General features: G+C 42.1%; 1 long non-coding RNA gene across 1 annotated transcript; it reads right to left on the bottom strand.

Annotated features, from left to right (window-relative positions):
- Positions 1-7,164: 7,164 nt before the first annotated feature.
- Positions 7,165-26,109, bottom strand: LOC121721367. Its single transcript, XR_006034811.1, has 3 exons — positions 25,899-26,109; positions 18,946-18,954; positions 7,165-7,179 (listed from the first exon to the last, which is right to left on the bottom strand). It is a non-coding gene; the product is annotated as an uncharacterized LOC121721367 (long non-coding RNA).
- Positions 26,110-26,916: the final 807 nt, after the last annotated feature.

Genomic DNA, 26,916 nt, shown 5'->3' with positions numbered 1-26,916 from the left:
CCTCATTCAAGATGTGGACAGACAGGTGAATAGAAGCTCTCTCAGTGCTGGCTTTCAGACAGTGGTAATGTTTCCCACCCCGTAACACAGACAAGAATTTGGGGTTTCGGATGATTTTCTTGGCTCTGGACTAACATGTCTTGGTGTAAATGGCCTGAAGGTTGTGTACTCATGGTGGTACTCATGGTCTTACTGTGTGCTGTTTCCATACCAGGCCATTATACAGTACTCCCTAAGAACACTTTCAATAGTGGATCTGTAAAGGTTTTTTTAGCAGTTATTGAAGTAGTCTAAAGGTCTTGAGGTGTCTAAGATGAAAAAGACACTGCTTCAGGTCTTCAGAAATATGGAAAATATGGACACCAAGATATGTGAAACTCTTTCGAAAGCCATTCATTTTAAGGGGATGGTAAACCTTCTGCCAATTACGCCTGAAATCCTTAATCAACCCCTTTGTCTTTGAGTCTAACATTGAGAAGAAGGTTGATGTCCTGTCCAGTGTGTTAGTCTGTATGCCTCATTCAGGTAACCCTGCTCACTGCTGTCAGAAATGAGGCCAAGCACTGTTGTGTGATCAGCGAACTTAACAATGATGTTGGACTCATGTGCAGCCATAGAGTCACATTTTGGAAATACAACAGAGGACTTAGAAGAACACATCCCTGTGGTGCCCCTGTGTTGAAAGAAAGGGATGAAGATACTGAAAGGTACTGATAATTGTAGCTGACGTAAAGACAGGTTTGATTGACACATGCACAACTGTCATAAAGTGTTGAACTGTTGTCAGGAAGTTGAAAATCTAATTATACAGAGAGGTGTGCAGTCCAAAGTCCTTAAGCTTGGTGATAAGTGTATTAGGTTTGATTGTGTTAAATGCTGAGTTAAAACCTATAAACAGCGTTTGCACATAATTTCCTCCCCCGTTGTTTAAGTGTCATGTGCAGTATGAAGTACTGCTCTACTCTAATATGCAAATTGCAGGGATCTAGATTTTGGGGCAATGAGGAGCAAATGAAGCTCTTTACTAACCTCTCAAAGCACTTCATTAATGCAGACGTTTAGGCAGGCAGGATGTGATTTCTTTGACACAGGAACAATTGTTGGTCTTTGAAAGCATGTTGGTACAATAGATGAACAAGGTTAAGGACAGATGGAATATTTCAGTGAACACTGACGCAAGCTGCAGGTGTTAAAGACTCATCCACGAATGTCGTCTGGGCCTGCTGTTTATCCGTTCGTACAGTCTCTTTTTGTCAGTAATGTTTTGAATCAGCACTTTGCCAGCAAGCAGTACTTTGTTGCCAGTTGTGGGAAAGTTTGCTTGCTAACATAACATAAACTGGCTGGCAGACACCTCGTAAATAACCTTAGACTTATTTTCTGGCTACAATAACTAGGTTAATTGGAATGTTCTGTCTATTTCTCAATTCGTTTTACAAAATCTAAGCAAGAAAAGGCTAAATATTTCAGCACACAGTCTATGGAGTTTGCCATTTTGACTACTGTTCAGGTGGTGAGTGACGCAGACACAGGAGACGCAGAACTTCGAAAGGGTCACACCGGTAGTCATGCATGGAGTCTACGCAGAAGCATAAATCAGCCTTTACAGTTGCAGTAGCTTCATTCTAATTACTGTGGTAACTTGGCAGGAATTACCACACGGGTTTAAGTTTCTGCATAAGCACTTTTTTAAGGATCATTGTGCTCGTACTCTGTTTGTAAACCATTTGAGTGAAGGGTTTGAAGTCTTCTGAGCAAGTGTGTGAAGTTTTCATCTCTATTATACAATAATTTGCATGTATTTTCATATTGTGTGCGGTTTGCAGAATGTGTAAATGCTGTTTGAATTATATGATCAAGGTATTCATTCTGAGATCTGGAGAATTTGGCTTAGATCATCATGCCTTGTCAGGGCTTACTCATATTTGGAATTATAAATACAAGCTAATTTGCTTGACAGGTCTGAAGTGGGAAGACTGTGAAAGGAGCTCATAGTGATAAAAGTCTTTGATTTCAGTCACTTGATGAAAATTTGCTGTGCACTTCAAGGCATTCCAATTGCAGCAAAGTATTTCAGATCGGGGCTATGTAATCAGATGTGAAATATTTAGAGTTGATTGTTGATTACATCTTTCAGAATGAGTAAGAATGTTGTTGATACTTATGTAAGCTTTATGTTTATGAACTTGGAGTGCACTAGTGCTGATGCAGAAATAGGAATACTTGTCTGAACAGCTGTCTTTTTTATGTTGAAGGTACCCCTGCTGAAGAAAAAAGAGGTATAAAAATGTCTCTTTTTATAATTAATATTAGTCTTACAAAGTGAATAAGGAGAGAAACAACTACTAGTGTGAAAGTCACTTCTGTGGGTTTTTTGGAGATTTAGCACCACGTGGCTAATTAAGATGAGAGCGGCCAGTGGAGAGATGGCCAGGGCCAGAATGTGCTGTTCTCACAAGTATAGTATAAGTATAAGTATATATACTCTTTTGATCCCGTGAGGGAAATTTGGTCTCTGCATTTATCCCAATCCGTGAATTAGTGAAACACACACAGCACACAGTGTACACACAGTGAGGTGAAGCACAGACTAATCCCGGCGCAGTGAGCTGCCTGCATCAACAGCGGCACTCGGGGAGCAGTGAGGGGTTAGGTGCCTTGCTCAAGGGCACTTCAGCCGTGCCTACTGGTCGGGGTTCGAACCGGCAACCCTCCGGTTACAGGTCTGAAGTGCTAACCAGTAGGCCACGGCTGCCCAAATCAGACAAATCAACTCTTGGAGTTTCCTTCAAAGCAGCAGGATGTTCGGGCCCCTCTAAGGTCATCTGCCCCCCGCCCCCATCCCCACTCGCTCTCTCTAACACACCTGCTGACAGGCAAACCGAGGCACAATGGAATAACTTCATTTTCCATCCCAATGGCTGCCAAGAAGACATTGAAATGTGCCTCTCTGTCAACACTTCAGCCGAAAAAAAAATAATGAGAGCCCTCTTTTCTGGTGATACTGTGTCAAATTGCAGTTCAATTTCCTCATTCTTTATTGTTGTTGAATAATTTTATTCTGCATGAGCCTATATGAGCAGACTGGAAGTATACTGGAATTGAGATGTAATGGCAAACCTGTCTATGATATCTGCACATGAAGCTGAGACTGTCTACCTATTTTCATTTTAATAACACATGCACACACACACACTCATACACACACACACACGCACACAGACACACCTACACCCCCCCCCCGTGCATCTGTGGTTGCGTTATGAATTTGTCAGTTTGTGTGATGCCTATGTTTATTCGCTGCCATTCACACCCCCGCCTGCTCAAAGACCTTTTCGCCATGGTTCTGACATCTGCGCCGATACTTGTTTTTCTCTCATTTGTTTTCAGACTGCACCCATTATTCCCATGGGTGCCTCCAACCGCCCACCATTACATAAAAACGATGGATTTAAAGCATCCAGGTTTAGACTCGTTTTGATTTCACTTCCTCATCCGGACATACATTTTCTATGTAATGTATATGCAGACAACCTCCTACTTGGGTTACTGTAGAATGGTAAATGTGGTAGATTGACTCTACTGCTTCCTCTAGTCCATGTGATGAACTGCTCTGCTCTCTCCTCACCCAGCTATATGTGACGTGTAGCGCTTGCCTCTGTACTGTAAGGAGAAATGGTAACATACACAATTAATGCAGGTGTTGTGGTCTGAAACCTTAGACTAACACTAAACAGTAATGGGCTCAATGCATGTCACAATTCCGGATTTGTGTGTGTGTGTGTGTGCTGCTTCTACATCATACACATATGGGTCTTTTCTATAGAAAAGACCCATATGTGACCCATATGCTTCTACATCATACACTTATGGGTCTTGAAAAGACCCATATGTGTATGATGTAGAAGCAACGTAACCAGGAAGTTGATCTGCCGGGATAAGCAAATCTGGAACTGTGACGTGCATTAAGAGCATTGGCTTTTGGTAGATTCATTATTCTAATGATGCTGTCAATAGTACAGTTTGCTCTTGTGAAACTGGGCTATTTGCGAGTTCTTTATTTGACAGGTGCTCGTGTTGCCCAGGTGTTTGAGCTCTGTGCTGTATGAAATGTGCTGTCTTGCACATGCCTCTGAAGGCTGGAGAGTCCTGTCAGTTGACATGAAGATAGTTGCGGAGTGAGAGCCCATCTCCACTGAGCTCGACACCTTCACACAGAGGCGAACAAAGCTGGAAAGGTGTTTGTTGATGCTCTCACTGAACAAAGTCTGTGTGTGTGTGTGTGTGTGTGTGTGTGTGTGCGTGTGTGTGTGTGTGTGTGTGTGTGAGAGTGAGAGAGAGAGAGAGAGAGAGAGAGAGAATGTACTCTAGATCAAAGCAACTTACAGTGAGAGCAGTCCATTAATTTGCATCCTCTGTAAGAACTGACTCACGGCCTTGACCTGACAAGCACAACACATTACTCATTGATCTACAAGAGAAAAAGTGACAATCAATGAGGAAAGATTTTTGCCCAAGGTAACTCCCACTCCCTTTCACCCTCTTTTCTGTCCACACTAGCAGGATGTTGAAGAAGGGCCCATCTGTGGCAGGGACACTGGAAAAGTGAAATACACTAAGGATAGCATAGATAGATGAGTAGGTAAGGGGGTAGGTAAGTAGGTAAGTAGGTAGGTGAGTAGGTACATGTACTGTAGGTAAGTAGGAGTAGGTAGGTAAGTAGGTAGTGGAAGTAATAGATTGAGATGTTAAGGTAAAAGTATGTGTCCACAGAGGTAGTGCAAAATTCAACATGATATGACAGATATAACTTGGAGGTAAAGTCCGAACCATAGGTCTGTCTGGTAAGAGAGATCAGCATTGGCTGCTCCATCCTGGCTGTTTTTAGAAAGGTTAATGGGAAAGCATAATGTGCTAGGGAGAGATTGCTCTGTGATGACCAAAACATTTCTCTGTATTGGGGGATGATTGATTTACTGTCTAAATCATATTCCACTCGTACGTCACCCTTTTAAATTCTTCAGATGGAAAGGTCAGTGATTGACAGTTATTACTCATTTATTGAATCTGGTGTCTAGAAAAGTCAAACTTACAACATTTCAAATACAGTTACACACAAACTAACACATGCACGTTTTAACACAATTACACACAAACTAATACATGCACACATTACACATGCACATACTCTCTCCGTCTCTCACACACACACACACACACAGACACACATCCATTCCCAGTTTTTGTTTTTCTATGACTCATAGAAATATATGCCGATGCCACAATCAACTTCCGCACACAAATCTGCTATGTGTTATTAGTCTCAGTACTGTTGAGTCTCAGCAGCTGTGAGAACACTATTTCCGTGCTGTGAACTAAGGATTCACACACCGTTACTGCAAATCATTTTTTCCCCCTGTGACAGTTTGCCAAAGTATAAAGCTAATGTTACAGAGAACTTACATGATGGTGTCATCTCAATAATGACCATCTCCATCTGTGTAGCCCCCCCAGGAACATGCAGTTTGGGTTTGGATACTATCACATTTCTGGCAGTATGAAGGAGGGTTCTAAACAGTTACAATACACTCCGATATCTTTTCCCCTATTCCTCTGATTGCAAAAAGCCACAAATCTCCCATTTGGTTCATGTAATTTATTGTCTTCAAATTCCATTGATTCCTTGCTAGGAATGTGGCCAGTTTAACAGCGTCGCCACTGAGAAACAAACCAATCTACTGGATAGTCTTCTGCTCCTCCAACCAAAACAACAAATCCAGATAAGACTACATTTTTTTAAGTATATGCTTTGGGCTTTTTGCCTATATTTGGATAATACAGTGAAGTGTGACAGGAAGTAAGTGGGAGAGAGATGGAGTGGGATTGGGAAATGACTGCAGGTCAGATTCGAACCTAGATCCCCCATGGACACCTGAACCCGAACATGGTATGGATGTTGAGAGAGAGAGAGAGAGACAGAGAGAGAGAGAGAGAGAGAGAGAGAGAAAGTAAGGACATTATTGCGTATTACATTATTGCCAAAGTGCTGTTTTGTTGCCTCGGTCTCTACAGGGGCTCTCTGGAGGAGTATCAGATGGACCCTCTCCTGCAGATACACAGCCATGTGTTCTCTGTTGCAGATACACAGTCATGTGTTCTCTGTTAAAGATACGCAGTAATGTGTTCTCTGTTGCAGATACGCACTAATGACTAATGTGTTCTCTGTTGCAGATACGCACTAATGTGTTCTCTGTTGTTCACTCTTCTGTTTCTCCCCACAGGCGATAAAGCACAAGTTCTCCAGCATGACTCCACGGGACAGAACAGATCAGTTGAGGGTCGAGATGCTGCACAGATACTACAGGAGCTGTGAGTACACCGCCTTGGTGACCATTGGAGACCAAGTCCCTGTCTCTGTCCTCCTGGTGAATCAACGGAAACAACATCAAGCTGCCGGGCTGCCCGCCAAGGCTGAGATGCGTCAGCCCCCTCCCCCTGACACTCTGAGCCTTATGATGCGTTGTACACACACACACACTCTCTCACCTGCTTGTCTTTTGGGGGCAGTAAAAATATGTGAGTGCTTGTGCCATGCGTGTCTCAGCTTGCTGTTTGGAACGTGTTAATCAGGTGCAAAGCTGGCTGACATGGACTTTGTCTTTCAGTAATCCACCTATCAGTCCACACAGGCACATTAAAAGGCATCAGCTGCCAGAGCTTGTGCCTGTCATTCTTAGTCATGATCTGATGAGCAAACATGGCCTCCTTGTTTCTAAGTCTTGCGTTTCCAATTTCTCTTGCGTTAAAGCAACACTGCACTTAGGATTGACACCAAGGTCACAGTGTTACCCAAATATGCATATACTTTGGGGATAGCTATTCATATGGCTAGCAGTGGATAAACTCAATTGTTTTAGCATTTTTACATATTTGATGAATGTGCCAGCACCATGTTTGAGGAATGCGGCACATCAAATGCATTGATGAGGTGACTGGACTGACAAAATGTGAAATGCACAAGCCTGAGAGACCTAAGTTGTTTTAGGGTGAACTGGAAGAGGGAGAAAAAGGATGTTGGTGTCCTGGTGTCAGAAAGGTCATAGCCTCAAAGATTTCCCAGCTCAGCATTCACACTTGGAGGGGAAATGTTCCTTACTTTTTGCATGTTTTCGCCTTACGCTTTCAATGGCAGTTCAGCGATGCATAATTTCTGAGTTGCATAAATAAAGTTTTTCTTAACTTTGTGGCAGCTGAGTAAACTGTTTCACTTTTACACTTTTTACCTATGCTGCTTCAAAGTAAATATATTTCAAACAGTATTTGCCTACGTAGGTCAAGTGAAAGTAGACTTCTCATACGAAGGTGCCAGAAAATGGATGACAAGCAGTGCTTCTGGCAGTGTTTGGTAATCAGCTGTCTGCACTAACCTTGTTGTGGCCTCCAAACGCATGTGGACGGCTTTATTTCTGGAGCATCTGCAGCTTCTTCAGTGAGAGGTGAGCTGTGAGACAGGGAACCTGTGTGGTGTGAGGACAATGCCTAAGCGTGAAGTGGACACTCAGAGGACTCCGAGGACTCATCCTGTAGAAAGTAATCTTTAGAAGTATTACTTGATAAGTTGCCCAGGCTCGTTGGTCTAGGGGTATGATTCTCGCTTCGGGTGCGAGAGGTCCTGGGTTCAACTCCGGGACGAGCCCTGGTAGTGTAGCGGTTAAGGAGCTGGGCTAGCGTGCAGTAGCCTGAAAGTTGTTGGATCAATTCCCAGCTTCCACCGTTGTGCCCTTGAGCAAGGCACTTAACCCCAAGTTGCTTCGGGGACAGTGTAATCCCTTGTAATATAGTCGACATTTGTAAGTCGCTTTGGCTAAAAATGCATCAGCCAAATGCAATGTAATGTAATAATGCTTCACAACAGTCACTGCAGACTTGAAAAGTCGTACAACTGCAGTATATTCTTAAAAGTAGTTTGGCCACCACTGTTACACCCAAAGGTGTGTGCCAACTGAGTTGTGCTCTCAGGTTAAAGAATATTCTTAAATCGTAGGCAAAGAGAGAGGAAGGGGCCCAATTGAAATGCTGGGCAAAGTGCAAAGTCTAATTAAGCAATAAGCCCCGAGAGGCCGTAGGTTACACTGATTTTAGAACAGCTAAGGGGCATTATTAGGCACGACGAGCTGGCGGAGTTCTAAAATCAGTGTAACCTACGGACTAGAGTGGCTTATTGCTTAATACATTCATTCTCCTTGCATGTTGTGTACATCTATCTATAAAGCAAGAAGCGTCTGTGTGTCCGGATGTCTGTGTGTCTGTGTGTATGTGGCACTTATATCTCGCTGACCATTTGTCAGACTGATTTTTTGCTACGGGCATGAGTAAGTGCAGTGCCAAATTTGACGTTGTTTGAATAAGAAATGCAAAAGATATCGTTAAATATATATCGGTAAAAGAAGCACATATTGCCTTTCGCAGCTAGCCACTCCCCCTCCCACACAGCACTGTACTGTAAGCCACTGAGGATAAAAGCAGGGCTTTGGCAGAACTGGATCAGGTTACACAGGTAAAAACTTAAGCGAGTGCAATATGTGTTAACATGTCTGACCTCAACAATAAAGACCCCCTGTGTGCAGTTTGCTTGCATAAAATGACTCCACGGATTTTACAACAACACGCCAACACACACAGGTATTCAGTGGCTCTTCAAAATGACTGCAAGGTCCTAACTTGAAACGAGCGATAATGGTCCCCAATTAAAGAACGTCTCAGAATGTTACACATGCAAAGCATAACCAGCGACAAGCAATGAGTGGCAGACAGAGTGTGATGTCACTTATAGGCCACCAGAGACTGTTTTTGAGTCACACCGCAAATTGCAAATTTCATATGATGATGCATCATTCATCTACCATCAAGTTATTCAATAGGCTAAGCATATAGCCTTAACTCAAAACAGCTGTTAGGATTATGTCATTTTGATTTGTAAAAAATGTCACATGCAGCCATGCTTAAATTCTGCTCACTTCATATTTATTATATTATTACATTATCATGTATTATTGCATTATTACTGGAATTATGTTTTTCCCTATCATCCTATTTTTAAAGCAGGCCTACTGCAGGCATGTAATTGGGCTACAGGAATAGCATGTTTGAACGGGCACTGCACTAGTCCACCTAAATCCATGAAGTTGGCCAGAAGTTTGTAACTGTTCCAGAACAGATTACAAGACTTGAAAAAATGTTTTAAATGTTGTATGGAAACAATAATGGTGTAAGGCCAGCCTTTTGCATTCCTGAGACATGAGAGGAATTGTCATTGCAGAATGCCCTTTGCAGTCAATTACCTCTGTGTATGTAGCCTATTTGTTTGCTTTTGCTATCATCTTGGCGGGCATAGCCATGGTTCCCCGGCACACTGCTAAGCGACCCTCCTAGTCTCCCCTCTGTCCAACCTACTCCTCCTGAACTCAAACTGAAATGTAACTGTCAAATGAAAAATGATTTATCTGTGTTTGATATCATTTTTGATACTGTGGTCAAAAATATCCAGGCAACACTCAGGTGTGAGGAACCACTGCAGGTTTATTCACGATACCGGGAGCAAGGTCACTGGCAACAGCATGTTCCAGTAACACTACTCAAAGTTCTGTAGGGCGAGGCCCCATCTTATACACGTTAGTTACATTGGTAATACAAAAATCACATGAGTACAATGGTCTTTTCCAAAACTCCTCACACATGCAGAAACACAACAGTACACTTCTTGGACATAGCATGTGCCCCATGCACCATACGCAAGTAACGTGGCTACTCCAAGTAAGTCAGATAATTGGTCAATACAATACATATACATCCTTCAGCATTTTCTTGCCATAGTCTCTTTCCTGTCGGGATATTCCTAAAATTACTGCCTCAGGCAGAATACCCTTAACTCGTGACAAAAGGAGGTCCCATCACCTTTATTAGAAAGTCATGACATGGAGAGAGCAAATGACAGAAGAAGCAAAGTTATTGCACATTGAATGTATAGAAAGCATACACAGAATATAAGAAAATTAAATGTTGATCACTTCTATTTCATAAAATGTTAGTAATCCAAAATTTCTCCTTCAATACCACTTGTCTCAGTGTGAAAAGTAAAAGGGTCTCAGTTGTAGACTTGTAAAATAAGTGTATATATGTTTTTCTGTAGTCTGGGGAAAAAATGGGGTAACACTTTACTCGACAGTAATGACATAATGAGTGACATGACCCTGTCATGAACACGTGACACTGTCATGACACATGAACTCTAACCTTAACCCTAATCCTAACCTCTAACCCTAATCCTAACCCTAAGACTAACTTGTTATGACAAAAACTGAATGGCACTTAATGACAAAAGTGTTATGTTATAAACGTTTATGACTTGTTTATTACATGTTCATGACAGTGTCATGTCACTCTTATGTCGATACTGTCGAGTAAAGTGTAACCAAAAATTGTGGCGCGTGCACAACATGAGGCTCGGTGTCTCTCCAGTTTTTGCATCTAATCTAAAAATGGTCTGTTTTCTAATGAAAATGTTTCTAGTAAGGAATCTGTTTAATCAGATACCTAAGCAGTGAATGTATGAATTCTTAGTTGACACATATATTTTGAGGGCTTGTTAAACTAGAACAATCAATAAACATTTTCAGTCAATTGCACCAAGCCATCAAGCCTCTCAGTCACTGAACAAGTAAAATTAAGCTTCATATATTAACGGTCACTGAACTGAGAAGTAACTGCTAAAGGTGTTGGGTTGGATCCTATATTAACAGATAAGCCTTTGATAGAGATAATTCTTTGGAAGTACATATTACTAATTGTTGATTAAAGGTTGTATCAGTGATTTCAGGCCCAAAAAAGGCCCAAACATAAATGATCACATTCATCTAATCTTTCCTAACGATCCGCTAGCTGCTTGCCCCATAAGCAGGCCGTCAAAAAAACGCGTCTCTGTAAGCAGCCTAGGCTCTGAGATCTGTACACAAAAACAATTGCTACCAACAAGGGTTGGCAACCCCTCAAAAGCAAGATTGAAATAAAAGTGTTTCAACCAATAACCAACAAGATGCACGTTTAGGAGAGTTTTAATTGCACGGGAGGGAGGGGGAGGGAGTAGCGAGCTAGCTCTGTTTTGTTTGAACATGAACAGAAGTGACGAATCCCCGCTATCGCTGATACAACCTTTAATACTTCATTGCCAACAGTATATCTACAGTATAGTAACCTTTCAAATAAAATTGCAGTCAGATTGGTTAAGAAATAATTGTAATTCAACTCAACCTCACTGAAGTGCCGGATAAGACAGAACACGTATATTCCTAGGAATACATGTAAGTGTATTTTTCCCAGCTTTCAATGGTGGCAACTTGCAAGCAAAGCAGCTATGTCCTTATAATGAAGACCTAGATAAAAAATATAGTACAACTAACTAACTCCTGTATTGTAGTAATTTCTCTAGCTGTCACTGTCTCCAGTATGCCCCAGCTAGGCTACATCAATATACAGCAGGCTTTCATGTGCTCACACAAAAAGGTTTTGCGTGAGCACCTAAGACTTTCACATGAAAGTTTTGCGTGCGCACATGAAAGTTTCATGTGAGCACATGAAACTAAACTATATATATATTTTGCCAACACCAATTAAGGAGCCATTCCAAATGTTACAAGGTCTTCAATGACATTTTCAAATGGAGAAATGCTCTTGTAATGAGAATCCTGGGCCTGGGTGACCGCTGTTGTCTCTGTGAGCTTAGCTTTTGATGGTCTTGTCCACTGATCTCAAGAACACTAGATCAAGCAAACAAATGATCTCTCTCTATCCACAACGTATTTTGAACCACACCGTGCCTTGGACACCACATCTGTGTCTGTCAGATAGACATGTGAAATGTATGATATTTTTCAATGATATCAAACAACTTTAACTTAAAAAAAAAGACTACTTTTACTTGCAAAACTGTGATTTGCCCATTCCAGCGATTTGCCCATTCCAGCAGTTTCAGTTGCCCGTACCAGCGGTTTTCCATAGTGGTCTCAAGAAAAATGCCAACCACTGCGGCCTCATTTGTGAAATAAGATGCTCTATTCAGTAGCCTTTTGAGATCAGTGGTGTGGACCAGTGGTGCCCCTGTAAGCCCTTTGCCCCACCCTAACCCCAACTCTCCACACACCCTCAGGAAGAGGAAAGTGCACCTCTGGATGCTTCAGCAGGGGTCAGGGGGCAGAAGATGACCGCAGGAGGCTCTGCAAGCTGCATGCAGTGGAGAGGAGAAGGAAAGAAATCTGAAGTGAGTGATGCTCTCTTTTATTCTTTTTGTTTTTCATCTCACTTTCCCTCTTTCTTTCCATCTCTTTCAACACTTCCTGCGTAATAATAAGTCGCTTCGGATAAGCTAAATTAATCAGCTAAATTAATAAATGGAAATGTAGAGGGGATTTTTAGAGTTCTCCTATCTGAGGGCGTTGTTTGTTTTTGACTCAGTGCCACGAGTCGTGACAGGAATACTGATGAGCGTTAGTTTGGGTATTAAACTGACCACTGACCCTGGCTGGGGTTCATGTGTACCCCACAGATGTTTCACTCATCAGTTCATGAGATGTTTCACTCATCATTTAGCCCATCAGAGAAGTGTCTTCATGGGCAAAAAAAAAACATGTTCACCTTAAAAACAAATGATAAATGTACTGTAAAGGTCCTGTATCTCAGTGGAGTTGTCCCCCAAATGGGACAGTAATGTATCTCAGACATAAACAAGAAAGCTTGGATCTATCAACAAGAAAGTATTTCCCACAGTGGCGATCAACAACCAAGCCTATTTCACATTTCAGGAGGTTCAACATTACACAATTGGCTAGTGGCAGTTACAAACGTATCGTCTGTTGAACCTGGGATCTATAAAGGCCCTTCTTCACGGCACAACAGAGACCAATCAGCAACCAAGCCTGTTCAATTGTATAGGATGTGAGATTCTAGAAAAGGTTTTAAGAAACATAAAGTATATTTTGCATCTAGCATTTCTAGTCTGCACATTTTCTCTATCCTCTCCTGAAAACCACACTGACAGACTCTAATCTCAGCCCTCTTCCAAAAATTGTCTAGCAAAACTGTTTTCTAGTATTAGTACATTAGTAGTAGTACAGTAACATTTTTCGCTTTTGGTAATTTAACTTACATTCCGCAGTCTTAAATTGTAAAATAGAATTCTCCATTCTGATAGAGTCTGCACCATGATGGACCAATCTGCTACACCCACATAACTGTAATGTTAAAGCAATGGAGTTCACCCAACGTAGAAGTGATCATTTCTCTCAGAGCAGTGAAAGGGTTATCTTTCAAGAGTGGGACTGTATTTCCCAAACAGATGTATAAACAGAGATTGGAGCAGAGATGGCTGCCACAGCAGCCAGAGATCTGGATTCTAAATTGTGTGTGAATTCACTTCAGAGAGCTTCCTCCAGCACAGTGATACAACCCCTCAAGGAATGGCATTAAAGGCGCCATGTGTAAGAATTGAGGTAAAAATATCCAGAAAATGAGCTACACGCATCAAAAGAATGAGAAGAAATAAGGGCGATGGTGTCATTAAAAAAATGACAAGGTATAGTGCTGCAGAGATATCAACCTGAATTAGCATGCTAAATTACTAACCACAGCCCGACAGGTGTCATAAAACCAGTTTCGGCCATGGGAAGCGGTATGCGGGCAACATAACCGCCAGCCAAACTGCAATACACGTGTCTCGGTTGTTACTCTAGGGTAGACCAACTCACTTTCTGGAGGTATACTGCCCCATCTTTTATGGAATGTGGAGTATGAATTGATTTTTGACGGACATTACACATGGCACCTTTAACAAGGGCTGTTGTTTTTGTACACGGCTGATATGATACACAATGACAGGCTACAGTATTGGTTCCTTTTTCCCCTCTCTCTTCCTTTTTTTGCTCTTTCCTCTCCAGTCCTCTTCCTCGTCTTGTCTGCTGAGATGACCCTGTGCAAAGTCAAACAACTATTTCCCAAGATCTGTGTTTACTGTACGTGCCGCACATTACAATGGTAAAACACTGTGAGAGGACGCAATAATTTCCCAGGCAGCCCTGTCGCTTTATCTGATGGCACTGAGACGTTTAATGCCATGTTTCTGCTTTCCGCTTCAGCTGTTCTTAATTACCCTCTCGATCCGATCCCAGGCAGCTGGTGGAGGAGAGGTACCAGGAGAACGCTTCGCGTATGATGGAGCTCTGATGGTGCCGTTTGCAGGCAGTCAGCATAGTGCGTGGATGTGCTCGCTGTTAAGTATTCATGATTAAAAAAGGGAACTGACAAGACTTAAACTTTGGGGAGACAATTTGCATTGCATTCTTATCAGAAGTTTTTAAGGAGTGGATGTAACTGCTGTTTGATGAAGTTACCATCTCTACTTAGAGTACTTAGCTACTGGTTAATGAGTTTATGGCTAAATTCAAAAGAACTTAGTTGTGATGTTAATTATCCCCTGTGGTAATAATTGCAGATCATTTTCCTAAGTGCGCCCGTTTTAGCGAAACTGCCTGTGTCATACTGCGACTGCTGTCATGTTTGAATCATAATACTGCACAAAAACATTCGTTGTTCAGATTTATCCTGTGAGGAGAATAGATCATTAGCATTAGCACAAAATGTAATTTAGAGCAATACCGCCTTCATAATGCCCATCCATTACATTCTTTATTTATTCATGCCCTACAGGACTCCACAGAGGACAGAGCCATTAGCCCGGACCTACCAGCGGCACCTCCAGATAGCTTTTTCAGCGGGTGATGAGATGGCGGCACAGCTGCGCGGGCCTGATCGGGGTGGCGAGCAGTGAGCGTCAGACACCTCGTCTCATCACAGTAGAGCCATGCGGGAGTCAGATCATGTAAATCGCCACATCATGCGGTGACAGCTGGTGGGAGCCGGGAAGCCGTATCAGGCCTGGGTGATGGGAACGCGGGCGCTAATGGTTGGGCTCAGGGTGGAGCGGCATCCCCCCCCCCCCCCCCCCCCCCCCCCCACGCATTTCATAACGGTGTTTAGTAACCATGCTATTCATAATCATAAGGATCCGAGAGGGACCAGCCATCAGGGAGTGTGGGCGGTAGGTGGTGGGGGTGTTGTTTGGGGGGGGGGGGGCAGGGGCAGGCAGTCGGGAGTGTGGGCGGTAGGGGAGCACTGGAGACCGATGATGGGAAGTTCTGATGAGAGCATCAGGTGCTAAGCTGTACAGTGAGACTGTCAGGGAAATCGTCAGGGAGCAGGCTTGTTTATGGCTTGTTTATTCTCCACCAGGCGCTCATCACATGCATACTGTCTGGAGGGGAGGGCTCTGTCTTACCAGGCAGCCCTATTATAATAGTAGAATTGTATTCATGAACTACACAAGGATGAACATTTTTAGATTTGTGAAACTAGAAACAAGAGGTCGCATATGAAATGGTGTGAGGAATGTAAGACAAGAACCTTTTATTTTCAGTTATTTTTTATGTGCAAAAAAAGGGCATCAGGGTGCTTGTTTGTTGCTGTGCATAATTTGTGAAACTTTGACATTGTGAGTCAGTTTTGAGTTCCTCGGAGCGTTTACCCAGATAATTGGGTTTTTACATCATATATTCTACATCTATTCATAGGTGCCACCTACGTCACTATCAAATAGAACGCCACCATATGTACGACCGATCTCGCCCAGTATGGCCGCCCACACTGCACATTTGAATATATGAGAGAAAGAAAGATATGTGGAGAAAATTTCAATTTTAGGCTCCGATCCTTTTGTTACCCCCAGATTTATTTTGTCCCTTATTATCTGCCCCAGGCTTGCCCCAATTGGCTTTCCACGATATCTACCTTGTTCCTAACCCCTCCCCGTACAGTGGGGATAGCTTGAAGGCATTCAAGAGTAGGGGAGAGCCTGGACGATTGAAACACGGGACGAATGAAACATTCCAGTTTTCTCCGAGTGTATAGGCTAATGATGATAGACAGATGTCCTTCGGTCAAAACATAGAGCATGTTAACCTTCTATCAGCCAAATATCTTCCTACTATGTCATTGTATCACAGAGTTATAAACGAGTTTTGATGTGCAAAAGTAAACTTCATTAGCGGTTAATTTTTTTTTATTATTAATGAGTGTTTTTCATTTAAGGTTCGACTTAATGCTTATTCAGTAGACCATTTAGTGTTCTCCACAATCCCAGACTTTCATATTGCATGCTTGTTTACATGGAAAGCAAAACAAGCTATACAGTAGTGACATACTGTATGTCTAAGACCAGGCTGTAACTCCATGTATTTTACAGTTTTTCTCAGTCGCTTTGGTGCTTTTCTCACATCACTATTAACATTTGCACAGAAGTTAGTGCAATTCTCAAAACAATTAGTGCAAACTGCAAAACCTAGTGGATGACCTGCAAAAGCACGTCACTTGCTCAAAATGGATAGTCCATTCCTCAAAAGCAGGTATTCATGTCAATGAAACATGTCAGTGTCATCAAAATGAGAAGTCTTGACACCATCGTTTATGAACAAGATAGTCAAATGGCTTTGTCATGTTTTCATTATGACTCTCTCAGTGTTTTCCAATGCAAAAAAAGGTCAGAACTCGGTGACACTACCTGAACATGCTCAAGACAGCACTATACAGTACTTGTACAGCCATTTGAAAACTACAGTAAAGTTACACATTGCTGTAGTTAGGTGAGTAAGTGAGTACAAGACAATGAATGCGTACATTTTTACTGTATGCTCTTTGCAATTCTACAGCACTGTGACAGAATTTTATAACTAGTTCAACAATTTTGTATGCAATGACTCAAGCAATGAAATGAAGACTATTAGTTTTATTGGGAACGACTATTCAGCATTCATAAGTATAGTTAATTTTGACTGACATGACATAAGCAAATGATAATGTTAAAAAACAGCAGAGAATTGTATGAACGCAACTGATACATGTCCAAAAGTATTTGCAATTTGTTCAGAGGAAGGAGAAATTGCTACTATGATGTGCACAAATGACTAAATGTTGTGGAGGTTGAACTAATAGTTATGAGAATTTTCATTCTGATCTGAAAAAAGCACCAAAGCGACTGAGAAAAACTGTAATGAAATGCACAAATATCTGTGTTTAAACAATCATTTATGGAGGTTAGACATGGAAAAACAGTTTTAGGAAGATGAAAATACGTTTGGGCCCACCAGGTAGGGGGTCGAGTTTTCCCATGTTATCCTATGGAGACTGACGGCCGGTGGGTCGTTAAGCCTACTTATTTGGATGTGCCGTGGCCTAACCCACGTAAACACCTAGTGAAACGACATTTTCAACAATTTAAACATGATATAAACGGGAAAGCTTACCGTTCTAGCTATAAACATGGCAGAATCATCCACAGGGCATGATATTTCAAAAACCGCTTAGGCTATACACACTTCACGATGATGGCAATTAGTTGTTATCAGATATGCACGAAGACGTATAGCCCAGCAATAATGTATCTAAAATTACACCTATTGGGAGTAGCCTACCATTCATGATATGTAGTAAAATTTTGAAGTTGTGGGACGTTTACATTGCTTAAACTGATTAATTCGTCCCCTTATGTGGTTTCAACTGTCCCGACCATAGGGACGAATGAAACACGCACGTCCCACTTTTGCTGTAGGCCTAGCCTAATTCCTGAACGGTTTTGTTGAAAGCTGAAAATGCATTTTGACAGATGACACATGTAGGTTACTAGTGACCAAATATTAGCTTTCAGTGTGGTATGATCAGTTTGTAAATTACGTTTAATTAAAAAGTGTTTCAACTGTCCCGGCTCTCCCTATACTGATGCCTATCAATATGCTGTGGCTGGATGGGTCAAAAACGTGAAAGTGCGGCGCATGGCCACCAAGGATTTATATTTAATCATAGGAAATGTAAGTATTACGTAAAAACAATTCAAATATATGATTTTGGTGGCAGTTTACTCTGACTAGGTACATGTAGTAGCGAGTTGTTAGCTAAGTGGCTAACAGCTAGCAAGCTACCACTCATTTTAGTGTCATTTAGCTCATAGCTAGCTGCCATTAATCTGGATAATGTTCTTTAATGTCAGATGTGTTTATACCTATTTTATACACTCCATGGTTTATACTCATTGAAAGAACGTGAAGGGAATGGAAACGAGGCGCTTGTGACTTTATTGGAGCAGTTTGTGGTGGGTTATCAGCTGTTAGCTGTCAGACGGTCAGCTGTTGTGACCGCTGAGCGGACCACTAATCGGTCATAAAGATGGCGGCGCAAAGCTACAGTCATGTGACACAAACGAATATCAGCTTGATGAAAAGGACATTTTTATTTTTAGAAAATGCATCTCTCTCTCACTGCTACATTCATGGTGTGCTCTATATTACATATAAACACACATTCGTCCCCTTATGTGGTTTCAACTGTCCCGACCATAGGGACGAATGAAACACGCACGTCCCACAGAGAATTGTATGAACGCAACTGATACATGTCCAAAAGTATTTGCAATTTGTTCAGAGGAAGGAGAAATTGCTACTATGATGTGCACAAATGACTAAATGTTGTGGAGGTTGAACTAATAGTTATGAGAATTTTCATTCTGATCTGAAAAAAGCACCAAAGCGACTGAGAAAAACTGTAATGAAATGCACAAATATCTGTGTTTAAACAATCATTTATGGAGGTTAGACATGGAAAAACAGTTTTAGGAAGATGAAAATACGTTTGGGCCCACCAGGTAGGGGGTCGAGTTTTCCCATGTTATCCCATGTTTCCCATGTTATACCCATGTTAAACACATGGTTTATAGCCTCATTGAGCATCGATTTCATAATACTGTATGAAGGTTTAGGCAAACTTGCCTAAAACAGAAGCATGCACTCAGTTGACTTTGCTCTGCTCTGTTTTCCATCCTATTCAAAAGCCTGGATATTGCTGCTTATACTTACATATGCAACATGGTGGAGAATGTGGTTTCCCCGAATGAGTGATGGCAGAGCCAGCTTGACAACATCCTCAGGGTCCTCTGCTGTAGAGGAGGGTCAGTGCTTTCCAGATGAACTCGCCTCCCCTTAAACCTCTCCTCTCCCAAGGCTTTGGTGGGCCTCAGGCAGTCTTAGGCCTAGTCCACACGTACGAAACCGACCTTTTTTTCCTCCGTCTTCCCTGAAACTGTATCAAGAATATTTGCGTCCAAACGGATTCATCTCAACACGACTTTACTTCATATCCCAGGCCTATAGGTGGCACTGTTTGTTACAGAAATTGACCAAAGCTTGCGCGCTGTGTAGGCCATACAACAGAGTAGGCTACGACAAAACTGGCTAGTGCAAGGAAACCAGGATTGTTTGTGTGGACTTATAGTGAACTGTCAACTGTAGTCAACTGTAAAACTAATAAACTTAATTTTTACGGTTTGTGAAGGGTGAGTCCCGTCCTTTATTTGTCTAACGCAGGTAAAAATAATCTCCTTTACTTTCTTTGGTTGTAGGATAGTCCGCGATTCACATTAGTTTTGGTTATCACCGCAAGTGCAAAGGTAGGCGTACCCAAGTTCTAGGCTATTCCGTCGCCACATTTATAATATTGCTATAATACCTTTGTTAGTAACAGTCGATACTTGTGCTTGCATCAAATCGCGCATTCGCATTTAGTGCGCATCTATAGGCTTAACATGAGTTCTAAGTGTCTTTGTATGCTCATATCTGACTTCACTATGAATGCATTTATTTCTGTTGTAAGACATGTAAAATTAATGTAAACTTACACGCACTTCCCTAATAACTTAAGTTCTCTCGCGTCACTGACAGTAGCTAGAATGCATAAAAAAACACCGGGAAAAACAGTGTTCAGTCCACCAAGTCATAAGCTATCAGCGCTGCGCAGCACCAGTTGTGATATTTATCCTACGGAGTGTAATCGTAGGTAATGTCATGTATGAAAACTAGTATTGTTAGGCAATACTATTAGTGTCAAGTCCAGGGCAGCTGAGGTGTGGCGATGACATCATCAATATGCAAGTAGGATGTGCGGTTTCGCTGTCCAAACAAATTCAAAAGGGCTACGGTTTCAGATTTTTCCACTCTGGGACCAGGTTTCAAAAAAGTGCGGTTTCGGGCAGTGCGTTTACTGGATTCGTTTGGACGCTCGGCCAAGACGAAGCAAAACCTTCGCAACCAGGGGCTGTGTGGAGCCACAATAGGTAAAGGAGAAAGACAGGAAGTCCATAGGTTCATCATCAAATGAGTTCTTTTCTCTCATCACATGACCGCCCTGCATAGAAATAAGGCAGCTGTGATCAAAGGGCGGATGTTCCCTATCACACACCTCGGAGGTTGTGCATGCGATGGGGTCCTTAACAGGTCCTTAAAGACAAAGGGCAGACTTTGAAATGGCTGAGGCTCTGACAGCTGGCCATTATCTGGTGACTCACAGACGCTAGGTCCAGTCTCCAGTGGAGACGACTCTTCACACCTCCAGGTCTTTTATAGCAGTGTAAGAAAGAGCAGTCAAGGCGTTCTACAGTACATGCTACTGCTCTGCATTCTGTGTGAAAATGATTTCGTCTGTCGGTTTGTTCATCCTGCCCGATGAAATTCCTCAGAGTGATATGATGTACATCGCGTGCCAAATTATGTGTTCTTACTGTTCCTGTTCTGGCACTCAGACAACCTGGGGCCAGGAAGAAATTGAGGTGTGAGAAACACTAACGTTTGTAGAACCGGGGAAGGCCTCTGAGAACCACCCCAGTCAAGGTATTATTTAATTAAGTATAAGTAAGTATATATACTCTTTTGATCCCGTGAGGGAAATTTGGTCTCTGCAATTATCATACAGGGGCACGTTTCCCAAAACCATAGTTGCTAACTAAGTTATTTCCCAATTGCCAACCAACTAAGTTGCTAACAGGTTAGCAACTATGGTTTTGGGAAACGCACCCCAGAACAACAAAAGGTGACCAGATCTGTTTGCTTTGGAAACTTAATTGATTAACATTTAGACTGTAGGAGGGACTGTTGAAACCAGATATAGGATGAGAGTTTGAGAAGCTTGGTTTTCACTCTAAAAGAGTGGTGCCCCATGTGCTTCCATGATTGCTTTTTATTGGAATAAAGATTGAAGCTGCATTAACTGAAGATAAATCCCTTTTCCTATGAACACCTTGTGTTTTTCTTACACATGGCATATCAGAAGGCTAAAGATGATGGACTGACAAGGGAGACTCCAGAGGATTCTTTTTATAATAGGATTGTCTCTGTTTTTGATTTAATAGAATCCTATTATGGTTGTTAATCAAGGTTTGGATTGCAACTGGAGGCAGTATTCCATCATCAACAAGTCAGGAAATGCTAATTGAATGGACCTAATTAGGGTGTAACTGATTTGGTAACACATCTGTGTAATCATTTTGAATGGCCAATGTTATGGGAAGTTATATAGCTTTGTTTGTGAGGAGGCACACTTAAATAATGTGCATTGTCTTGCCATGTACTGTAAATGGCCACAATGCCTCTCTCAGCTTCGTCCATGATGTTCTGTCTTCGTGGCTTGTGAATGTGTCGGGGCAACTCCAGCCAAATTGCTTTCAGATGTGCAATGGATCTTCATTATCCTCGTTGCTAGTGCTCTAATCAGAAGCACGCAGAATGATGCCAAAACACCTTGCAACGCCAGTAATTGAGTCGAGATAATGACAATGAATATGAGTATTCCACCATTAGGCCACTCAGAGAGGCCTAATGCCGCTGCCCTGGGACTTAATCATTTCAGGATTTTAAATTATGTCTCTTCGGATCACCGAATCACAGGCTGAGCACACAGATTGCATTTGGAGGCCATGTTGTGGTAAATTGCATGATATGCAGTAGCCAGAACTGTAAGGTCAGGTCAGATGTTTCCCTGACCTTACCCTACTTAGACTGAACGGACATCTAGGTTTGAGTTGATATCACACCTACCAACTATATGAATTTATATAACGATTTGAGGCCTCAGGAGAGTGTTGTGTATTTTCTTCATTTTGTGTACACAACAAAACTCCAGAATGATCTGAATGGTCATCCTCTCAACACATGTCTCACTCTACTCTCTACACTCTACACTTAAAATTATTGTGTTGTCCCTATCTGGACACAGAGATATGTTAAAAAAACAAAAAAAAACAATGGAAGTTGTGTTGTTTTCAATGCAAGTTGTGTTATTTCCAACACATATTGTGTAACAAATAAAAAAAGGAAACAACACAAACTGTGTTGTCCCTATCTGGACACAGAGATGTGTTAAAAACAACGCAAGTTGTGTTGTTTCCAACACATTCGTATGTGTGCGCTGGCCATCATTTTATTTCTCTGTCTTAATTTACGGCTGTTGATAACTGGAAATGTTAAAATACTGTAAGTCACTAAATACCTCTCCATAGCTGCTGAGTTTTTTATTGATCGGTGTGAGTTTGACAGCGTATTTTGCTGACAGTCCAAACACACTTTGGCCAGAGCGAAGCCAGACGCACAAAGTGGGCAGAGTCATGCTGAAGTTAATTAATAAAAGATAGATGGATAGATCAGAATTTAACACTGTTTGCATGTGACTGGTTTATTCAAATTCACTTCACCGGAGAGGTCTCGCCCATTTCAGAGTCTCCGCCTTGACGCAGCTTCCTGCTACCTACATCGCCACCAAACACAGGCCCGACGTGTGCTTTGTCAGCCACACCAGGCCAGTAACAGGGGCCTGCACCTAATTGGCACTGCTACGTTTTAAACCAATTTTGGGGGGGTATGTAAAGTTGTGGTAATTCTGTGTTGATTATGTGAAGTCGGGACTTGCACTTAGTGTCAGAGGGTGACTGCCTAATTAATGCTGAATAAAAACACTCAATCCTTGTTTGCATAAGTGAGTCCCGTTGTTTACTAATCAGAATCAATGCAATGGTCCTCTCAGGCCAAAGGAGAGTACAAGACACCATAAGTGCTGACTGGCCACTGTGGTCAGAGAGAACATTAACCTGCGAGGGATGTCTTGACTCAGCAAGTTTGTATCTGTTTCCTCCATAAAACCATGTACCTTAGGGCAACGTATCATTCTGAAAGGAATAGTTACAATGGATGTTATGTGGTGAAGTTTTAGGGCTCTCTCATAACTATTCTGCTGTTTTGTTCCAGATCATGGGCTGAATAGGCCTATAACTTTTGAGCTTGTTCCTGGGTTCATTTACAGTTCATTTACAGTACAGCGGAACACAACTTGTAAATTGTGTGGAGACCACTTCCCCTCGGTGGTCTGAGGCTGTTTATTTTGTTGTGAGGCTGTTTGTTTTGTTTTGTTTGTATTGAGTGTTATTTCTGTATTCATACATACCCAAAAAGAACCAATCAGGTGGCCAGGTCAGAACGCATCCTTATGTCTAGTCTGGGGTTTGTGAATTTGGGCATTTGGTCTCTTGGTGCAGAGATTTTTTTGTTTGTTTTATTTGACCATTTCTCAAACTCCATTTGAGATTGCCATCAGCTTATTCCATTTTGAATGCAGACTGCTTTTATTGGATTATTAAAAACGTTGAATCAAATCAAATACTAGGATTCTCGCTCTAATCAGCATTACCAGATTGGCAACCACCCCAGAACTGTTTGCATCATTCCTTTCACTTCAGCAGATTTTTCAGTTTGAAGCTGTTAAGCGTAAGTTTCAACCCAAACAAGAACTTTATATTGTTATGAAAATGTTGTTCTATACATTTCTGAATAGATATAATAGACACACAGTTTGATATCACAATTGGTTAAATATCTGAAAATGGTTATAATGAAATCATGAATGTTATTTACAGACACGTTTGTAACGTGTTAACATTTATCTTCAGTTTGCAAGTGGTGCAGCTGCAGAAAAGGATTTGTCTCCACCAACAACAAGCATCATTATTTTGTGGTTGGCTGGTGGCTCTGAGACACAGTTATTTACTCAACTGCTGAAGCATGACACATGTAGCTGGAGGAGAGTGATACCATCGATACCTCCACAGCGCCCTGGCTTCCACTAAGCCTTTTTCATCAGGAGGCTTGGTGCTCAGCTGGGAGAGGCAAGGGAGATTGCTTGGAGTTATATACAAGTGTCATTCTAAAACAGAGATACATGTAGCAGAAAAGCAGAAAATCTATCTATCTATCTATCTATCTATCTATCTATCTATCTATCTATCTATCTATCTATCTGTCTTTCTCTCTCTGACATGTTCTCTCAGCCTGTAATATCTGGTAGACAGCCCAGTTTGGTGCTCAGGTGGAGAGGCCTAAATGAGAAATTGAAACTGCTCAGGCGGGGAATGGGAGAGTCTTGCAATACACACGGCACAGCCACAAACACTTCCCTCCCTCTATTTCCCCATCTCTACCCCCCACCCCCACCCACCCACACCCATACACACACCCCCACCCACACATCCACACACACACACACACAAAGTCATCCACCAGTACCACCCTCCACCAGCTTCTTCCCTTGGTGTGAACCTGGCACTCCCAGCCTGCAGCTAGCTAATAGGATCAGGGGCATGTGACTGTGTAATTGGGAATTTAGATCATCCTGCCAGACTCATTCGCACCTGTGTGCCTGTCCCCTGAAGGTGGGGGTCAGTTGGTTGTGGGCTGTGGGCTGTGGTTGTGGCGGAATGAGAGTGGAGGTATAGGGTGTGCTCTTACTCGGACACCCACTGCCCCCCCCCCCCAAACCCCCGCCCACACACACACACCACCACCACACCACACCACCGTGTCCTTGAGATTACCCACCGTGTCCAGTGTCATTGGCCAACTGCAGGCCTCTCTAAATTCAATGCAATCCAGCAGGGTTTAATAAACATCATGCAGAAGCCCTTGGTCATGTGGGAAGCCGATGTCCTGTGTTGTGTGTGTGAGTGTGTGTGTGTGTGTGCGTATAGGTGTGTACTGTATGATTTGAAAAGGATGTGTTTGGCTGTCTGTCAACAGGAGGAGGCCCCTGACTGCAGAGGCATATTATTTTGTAGATGGCCCTCAGTCATGTTCTGAGGAAGAGGAAAGACATGAAAGATACCAGATCCAAAATGACATGGACTTGCATGAGAGGTCCAAACTCGATTGTCAGGCAGCGACACTACCTCTGCTCCACACCCAAAATGAAAGTGGTGTGGAGGGAGAGATCTATGACTCATTTTGTCACACCAGGGGTCCATTTCTCAAAAGCATAGTTGCTAATTATGATATCAATTACCTTGGTAGTGCCACTGCCAAATGGGAGTCTAGATTTGAGTTGCTCATGCACAAATGCTTCATATAGTCACAAATCACAAATAAGAGCATATTTGTTAGCTCAGTAACACTTTACAGTAAGGGTACATGAATTATCATGAATTCATTTTCGATTTATGCATTACTTCATTCCTTTATATCGTATGAATCATCAGGTATTTGACATGACTTCATAGTCTCTCATTCATGACCTCATGCAAGAACAACACATCAACTCAAGCAGGTATGATGGGTAGGCCTACATCATTATGATTTAAGGTTGATTGATCATGAGTTCATCATATTTGTGGCCCCTCAACTAAAGTTGTGTTCAAATCAGAATTTGAGCAGTGATGACCACATTTTTGGCAGAAAAAGAAATAATCATGATCATGCTTAATAAATCATAATTCATAATGCTGTATCCACAGTGCCTAATGCTTTAGTTGATGTGCTGTTCATGTACAGTATGGGGTCACAAATGACAAACTATGAATTCAATTCCTGATGATTCATGAGATATTAAGAAATGAAGTAATACATAAATCATGAATTAAGTTATGATAATTCATGTACCCTTACCGTAAAGTCAGGGCTTAATTTGAGCCGGAACACGCCGGAACATGTTCCGGCACCTCCGACGTTGAATCCGGAACCTTTTTTATTGGATCCGTCAACTCTTACGTCAATATAAAAAATAAATCGCCTAAACGAAAAATAAATAAATTACTGTTTGTGTAGTGTCCAATGCTGATATCTTTCTTATTAGTCTTTAGAAATAGGGGAAAGACCAAACTGGATACAACTAATCGAGGATTTGAAAGTGCTTTATCCACAATATTGGCCACAGGAGGGTGACGCGCTGTTCGGGGAGAGAGAAGTTGAGACGCTCTGCCAGCAGTTTTGCATCGATAGCCCGCGGAATGTCATCAGGGCTTTCAAGGAATACCACCTCTACCATCTCCTCCCTACTCTTCATTTGCCTTGTCGGCCCGCCGCTTGCCCGGTTCAACCCCTTTCCTTACGTGAGGTCATGGATTTCTAGAGGACATAGGTGTAGAGAAAGAAGCAGGTTAATGGAGGCCGGGGTCTGGATGCTGTATGGGCCATTTTGGAGAAGTAAGCCTAGGGTACGGTAGGAAGAAATCGCGCTGTATCTAGTTGATCATTGATTACTGGGTGTGGGTGGTCATCATTGCAATAGCATACTTTAGCGCCGAGGCTATTAGCCCCTTGTTGGACTGTTTTGTTGGTTCCCCTATCTCATATCTCCTGTTTTCCCGGTCTGTGTGTGTGCGCGCGTGAGTGTTTGTGTCTCCCGCTCCCTCTCTGTGTCATATTATGTGTCAGTTCCGATGTGTTTTGATTGGGGGGAGGTGTCCGGGGGGGTGGGGTAGGGGGTCAGATAGGTATTCAGATGTGTCAATCAGAAATTACTAATCATGCCACGCTGTATCTAGTTGATTATTGATTACTGGGTGGTCATCATTGCAATAGCATACTATAGCCTATATGTTTTTATTTCGGCCTATGCGTAGAGTGTTTTTTTTTATTTATTTTTTTTACATTTTACACCCATGCAGTGCAGTGTGTTGCAAGT

Source organism: Alosa sapidissima, chromosome 10 (genome assembly GCF_018492685.1).
Source record: "Alosa sapidissima isolate fAloSap1 chromosome 10, fAloSap1.pri, whole genome shotgun sequence".
NCBI classification, from domain to species: Eukaryota; Metazoa; Chordata; class Actinopteri; order Clupeiformes; family Clupeidae; genus Alosa; species Alosa sapidissima.
Note: the sequence above shows the minus strand (reverse complement) of the source record. Positions and strands in the feature narration are given on the sequence as shown.